Source organism: Triticum aestivum, chromosome 1B (genome assembly GCF_018294505.1).
Source record: "Triticum aestivum cultivar Chinese Spring chromosome 1B, IWGSC CS RefSeq v2.1, whole genome shotgun sequence".
NCBI lineage: Eukaryota > Viridiplantae > Streptophyta > Magnoliopsida > Poales > Poaceae > Triticum > Triticum aestivum.
In genome coordinates this window covers 52,174,785-52,181,512 of record NC_057795.1, presented here as the reverse complement: position 1 = coordinate 52,181,512, position 6,728 = coordinate 52,174,785, and the positions used below count along the sequence as shown (strand labels likewise).

The 6,728-nt window shown below is 47.3% G+C and overlaps 1 long non-coding RNA gene across 5 annotated transcripts; it reads right to left on the bottom strand.

Annotated features, from left to right (window-relative positions):
• Positions 1 to 335: 335 nt before the first annotated feature.
• On the bottom strand, positions 336 to 4,155 carry LOC123106156 (uncharacterized). 5 transcript variants are annotated; one of them, XR_006451221.1, is made up of 7 exons: positions 3,117 to 4,155; positions 2,494 to 2,765; positions 1,801 to 2,292; positions 1,630 to 1,706; positions 945 to 1,167; positions 742 to 860; positions 336 to 642 (listed from the first exon to the last, which is right to left on the bottom strand). It is a non-coding gene; the product is annotated as an uncharacterized lncRNA (long non-coding RNA). The 5 variants fall into 5 exon arrangements; XR_006451223.1 differs by having other exon boundaries at positions 742 to 1,167; positions 1,801 to 1,887; positions 2,002 to 2,292; XR_006451220.1 differs by having other exon boundaries at positions 742 to 1,167.
• Positions 4,156 to 6,728: the final 2,573 nt, after the last annotated feature.

The following is a 6,728-nucleotide window of genomic DNA, read 5'->3' as shown; positions in this document are numbered from 1 at the left end:
ATTTTGACCTCAAATTGCATATAAATCAAATACTACCACATATAATTCCTCCCAAATTACTAAAACCCACATTTAATCACTATATAAACCAATGCAAGAGCAAATCTAGCAATGAGAGATGAAAGGACAAAGTTGCTAACCTTGGTGATCATTTGAATGGATGGGGGCCTGCAAATCTTGACAAATTTGGGGCAAATTTTGTGATGAACTCGAGAGGAAGAAGGGAAGAACAGAGGAGAGAGAGAGGGGAAAGGGGAAGAACAGAGTGGCTCGGGTGGACGAAGGGTTTATGTACGTCGACCTTTAGTACCGGTTCGTGCCACGAACCGGTACTAAAGGTGCTGGAAGGGCCCCACTCTGACAACATCCTGCCACCACTTTCTTTAGTACCGGTTCGTGGCACGAACCGGTGCTAAAGGTTTGCCACGAACCGGTACTAAAGAGCTCCTCTCGCCTAGCCGTTGGAACCGGCACTAATGGACATATTAGTGCCGGTTCTGTTACAAACCGGGACTAATGTGTCTCACATTTGACCCTTTTTCTACTAGTGATTGGACCTCGGCACGACCTTGTACTCCACCTGCTCTTCCAAACGAGATATCCCTCACTCCACCCCGCTGCAAATCGACCGCCCCGCCTAGCCTGTTACATGCGAAAAAAAGCCATGAGTGTGTCAATTCCTGTAGTATCTCTCAATATACAAGCAACACTACATGTCTTTGCTTATGAAGTTATAAACACCTTTGTATTCGCTAAAAGATGATCATGATATTTCTGTGACAGCTCAAAGTACTGCCCGACTGAGTGATGGCTGAGCTCGACCGGCGCGCCTCCGACAGCACCAGCGTCCAGACCTACACCTACCTCAGTGTGCCGGTTATCGGCAGAACCATCTCCCTCTACATGCTTTCCGCGGAAACACTGACGACCAATGATTCAGATACCTGATCAAGAAGTACTGCTGGTCTCCATCATGTTGCTGCTGGGCTCGTCTTTGGTGCTGCTGGTGGGACAGTGGCAACTGTTTCATATTCAACATCAACGGAGACGCTCTGATGCAGACAAGTATGATGATAGTGGATAGGCAACATGGAGCCAGCAATTTGATGAGCATTTTTTACGGCCGCACTCCACTTTTCCATGTCTTGGTTACCGGGTTGGGGTCTCCTACAAAAAAAAATGAAAATGCATGCTACCATGAATACTGTCTTCAGTAGAAAAAATAACAAGCCTAATCCTTGTACATGCTATGGTGTCTTCCCAGGGCAAAGTTTATGTGCGAGCATCCATAACCGAGGTTAAACTGACCTACATAGTTGTCAATCAGCCCTGGGCGCTCTCAACTATAAGCTGAGGCTGCTTGACCAACTACATATTTCTCAGTCTTACAATTGATTGAAGTTTTAATAATATAACCACATTTTAGCCCAATTTTTGAGCGGGATCTCAAAGTCCATCTGCTTGAAGCACACATGAAGGCAAAGTAGAACATGAAAAATAAGACATAAGGAATCAGGACAACCCTATCAATTTTGTCCGCATCAAGGACAAGGAGGGTTGCAACGACCAAGATCAGATGCTTTGAAGGCATGCAAGAGCTGTAGGGGTGAAAAGGGATCATGCTCGTACCTGGTTTGAGAGTATCACCATCTGCCCGAGCCTTCTTCAACTCTGTTCATGGCCTGATTGAGCCTACTTTTCTTCATCTACATACAGAAGAGAAGAAATGGTTTGTTTACTTCGAGTAGTTGAATGAAAGATTAGAGAAAGGAATGAGGAGGCAGCCTCCACTGTGAAGACCTGTGGCAGGAATGGGGGTGGAGCGTGCTCATCAGTTTGTCACGGCCATGCTGGCGGCGTGTGGGGATCCGAGGCGACGACGGCGTCCTGGTGATCCGAGGACACAGAAAACATCATTCAAATGAGAATCTTTTACTGACATAACATATTTTGGATTTGTTAGCCCGTGGCAACGCACTAATTTAAGAATCTTTTACTGACATAACATATTTTGGATTTTCCTTTGCACATGTTTGATTGAGATAAATTTTGAACTTCCTTTGCCCATAGTAATATATCAGAATCAGCGCCCGCAGAGAATGTAATTTTCATCATAGGTAATCTACAATGGAGTATCAATTTCAGAAAATAAACAACATACTGACCAAAATATATTATGAAGTAAACTGTACAAGATTCAGCTTAACTTTTGCTTGGGAAGAACCTTTCCAATCATTTTATTGGTTCATCTGTCTCTAGTAAGGCACATGCCAACTTCCCTCTATTTGTAGTCTGTAGACATGATCCCAGCGTAAGGTTGAGCAAGCAAACAACTCACATATTGCTGGAAATGATTTAGAAATTATATATTGCTGGAAATATCACTGGAATTTTAATTGTCGGAAGCACATAAGCTAATTTCAACCCTTTGTCAAAAGCCAAAATGAAGGCAACCACATCACATCCCATGAGATAGAAGATTAGAGAACTTACCATCAAGATGGAAACTGGGACAGGTTCCCCTCCGTTGGATGTTTGTAGACGACATCATAAACGAGACAAGTCATACTATGCCTCTGATGCGTCGGACATTACCAAACGGACAACGGAGGCTTCGCCAATTCACGAACCCATGGTGTCCACTCCTCGTCGACTCTCATTCCTTCGCCGGCATCATGGGTCAGGCATCAACGAACAGTCCCCCATTGCTGTTGAGCACGGCCTCCAATGTCACAACACCAAAGTTGCAAATTGTCTTGATTTGACTACAACACAGAAAACATCATTCAAATGGCAGATTATAAATATGCAAGAGAAATTTATATTGCGCTATCGTATATATCACACAATCGCTGTTCCTTGTCTTCTCCATGATGCACACAACAAAGAACGCTAGATTTTGATCGATGCCTTGAGTTAACTGATGCCTGGAAAATAGATGATCGTGATCCAAAATCTATACATGTTCAACTATCATTTTATAAGCACCTCCTGTAAGAAGTCTCCAATAGAAAGTAATGTTACTGATGGTTAGGTAAACCTGAACGACATAAAAATCAAGGTTGTACTATTACTGATAGATAGCTAACATGAACCACACAGAACTTTAAAATAACCTTGTTTAGTCAGCCGTATCTCCTCGAACATTGGGCAGGTCCACAAGAGTGCCTCCCCTTAATCTTGAAGGATAGCTGCCAATAAAGCGGACCGATGTGCATCGTATCATATTGTTCTAGTCATATATAGAACCAATATAGATTATTAAAAAAATGGCATAACTCAATTGGACCAATTTATGCATAGATGAGGGTAAATTAATTGGATAATCAAGAAACGAGACAGAGAGATTCAATCACTAATCGTTCCCCTACACAAAGAAGCAATTGATCTACTAATGCATGGCAGAATGTATGTCTTGCCCGAAATCAACATAGGAAGCTCCTTTTCTTTCACCAAACATGAAACATCAAGTGTACCCTACCTGCATACAGAACAAGACCAAGATCAACACATGCCTGTAAAATCGAGACCACCAAATCTGATTCAAACACAAAACAAAAAGGAAGAGCCGCCAAGTCAGGCCGCAACCTCCTGGTCGTAACTGCTGCTGCTAGCGGGCATGCGTGAGAGGAAATCAGGCTGCCCCAGCTATACGTTGAATTGCCCGTTTATTACCGAAACAGAAAATTACATATTTTCTATTTGATCAGCAATATACTTGGATCATCATGAAATGCCTTGTGGATATAGAAAAGATCTTCGTCAGTCAGGTGTATAACATCTTCTTAAACTGCTAGTAACTCAGTTTGCTTCAGAATGGATTGTAACATATTCAATAAAAACACTTGATTATTATCAGAAGCATTCGGATGATGGTCAACGGGCTGGGTATGACTTGACTACAGATAAGTTTTACTGACAAACAACCACACCAACTTCTTCCAGCGTCTTCATCTCATAATCACCTACTCAACTTTCAATAGTAGAGCATTGAGCGGCTCCCATGTGCTTCTTGTTCACTGGTTTTTAGAACTACATCTCCAAATTTCTCCTTGTTCACTGGTTTTCAGAACTACATCTTCAAATTTTGACACAGAAGGCACGGTGACCCATTTGGGAGAACAAATGCAATATAGCAGATAAGAAATCAAATTGGGATTGACCTGCAACGGAAGAGAGGCGATAACAAATCTGTTGAAGATCGAGGAGCGGACACTTGGGCGCAGAGGTACAATGGAGTGGTTCGGAGGCCATGGTTGACGAAGGAGAGAGGACGCGGCCCTGCTCGCAGTCGGCCGCCCCGCGTGCGTGCACGTGCCCGACAGTAGCATCTCTCGCTCCCTCTTGTCAGGGATGACTTGATAAACTGGGACCGGGAGGATCGAGGCAGTGAAATCTCACCGGCGACCGGGGTGGAGGGATTGTCACGTCCCAGACGCAGATCTCGCCGTGGCTGCCGCCGAGGCGCCCATCGGTAGCCCTCGGGTAGATCGAGCAAGACGATGAGCGTGTGAGGGCGGATGTCTTCCGGGTCGTTGTGCGCTTCCCCTCCCGGCTGCCTTCCGCCGCCTCTGCCGGACGAAGGCGAAGGCGGATCTCGGCAGCGGTGTCCCGATGGCAACCCGGAGGCCTGCAACGATGGCGGCGGCACCTCCTTGAGGACCTCGACGCCGGCTCCTCGATGACTCCTCGGCGCCGGCAAAGGGATCCGTGGCTAGCGCCTGGTTTCCATCGATGTAGCGAATAGATCCGCGGCGTTTCAGGGATCTATCGTTGGCGGCGGTGGCGGTGGCGGCGGCGGCATGGCTCCCATCGTTGTAGCGAATAGATGAGGGCAGCCTCGATCGTGAGGTTTCTTTCGTGCGAGGGGTCGTCGTTCCCAGGCTCATCCGTTTCTTCCGGTTTTTTTTCGTACGAGGGGGCCTCAGCCGTCGTCCGGTTATTTTCATGCGAGGTGTCTTCCGTCGGTGGGAGGATTGCGAGTTAACGGAGGTGGGAGGGTGACGAAAAAAACCCGAAGGTAGAAGGATGACGAAAAAAACCCAGCGAAAATAAACGGCGAAGACTATTCACCAAGTCGTCCATTAAAAATATAGATTACAACTACATATGGAAGAAAATGCAGAATTGACTTAATAGCAACAATAAAATATCTTATAGAGATATTATAACAAAACTAAGTGAAACATTTTTTCAAATAGAACTTACTAAAACTTGTTCCGTCTGTGAAACATGACGTGTCCTAAAGCATTAAAAAAAATTGCACTAAACACTAAATATGCACAAAGCAACTCCAAGAAATCACGTGAATCAACCTATGGTTGAGATGGTTAGGCGGACAGTGGTATTCCCAATTCATCAGGGTTCAAATCCTGGTGCTCGCATTATTCCCTGATTTATTTCAGGATTTCCGACGATGCATTCTTAGTGGGAGGAGACGTTCTCGTCGACGACGAGGCGCCTAGTCTATATTGATGCTCAAAAAAAAAACTCCAATCCGTTCACTTCTTTGGATGTTCCCTTTTTCCGATTGTGTGGTTGCACGAGTGTCCCTCACGGCCGTCCGTTCTTTTTTGCTTGGTTCCAGCCTCCCGAACCTTCGTCTCTCATTACCAGATTTTCGTACGTGGCTGTCCCAAGTTTTCTGCGAGTTGGACTTCCACATGATCCACGTCGTGTTGTCTACCAAGAATATTATCTCCCGTTATTAGTAATAGGTAGGTACAGAAGTGGTGGGTCACGGCTGCCGTAAACCCTATTTGGCGCTGCAGGTCCCCGTTGTAGGGCATTTTGCTAACGGGCGCCTGCAGTGCGCACCCCCTGCCGCGATTTTGGGCCGGCCCAGTTTCTTCCCTTCCCTTCTCTTTTTCTGAAAGAGGAAAGTATCGTTTTCCCCCTTAAATCCTGTCTGATGGACCGATTTTCCCCCAAAGTCTAAAACCGGATCAATCAGCCCCTAAACTCTCCAAAACCGGATCAATTCTCCCCCATGATGGTTTTGCACCAGATTTAGGTGGTTTTGACTAGTCTCCTTGCTGACTGGACAGTGATGACTTGGCAGATCGGCGCGATTCCTGGGACGCGACATGCGGATCGGCGAGGAGCAGAAATCCGAAGCGACGGCGAGGCGGCTTGACTTGCCGCCCATGGAGGAGACCCGCGGCGTCACGTGAGACTGCCTGTTGTCGGGGTTGGCATCGCAGGTAGGCCGCACGCCTCTGCACCGAGCTCACCATGGCCGGCACGGTCCTCACTCGCCATGGTCCGGACCGCGCCGCTCATTCATCTACGTGGACGCGTCTGCCCAGGACCACGGGGGGAAGTCGCCGTCAAGGACCATCGGGGATGGGGAGTGAGGCAACGAGCTCCTCTCCCGTGGGACGCGCGTCATGGAGCTGCTGCTGACTCTTGCCGGCAGGGCCCCGCGTGTGTCGTGCTCGTGGCCGGCACTTGCCTTCGTCGTACTCATAGCGCCCATGCTGCTATTGCTGTTGCTCGTAGGGAGGAACAAGGAGCATGGGGTGGTGGTAGGGAGGAGCAAGGGGCGGCACCAGAGAGCTACAAGTGCGGCGGCGAGGAGCAGCAAGGGCCGGCGCCAAAGAGCAGCAAGGGCGGCTGCGAGCAGCAAGGAGACTAGTCAAAACCACCTAAATCTGGTGCAAAACCACCATGGGGGAGAATTGATCCGGTTTTAGAGAGTTTAGGGGCTGATTGATCCGGTTTTAGAC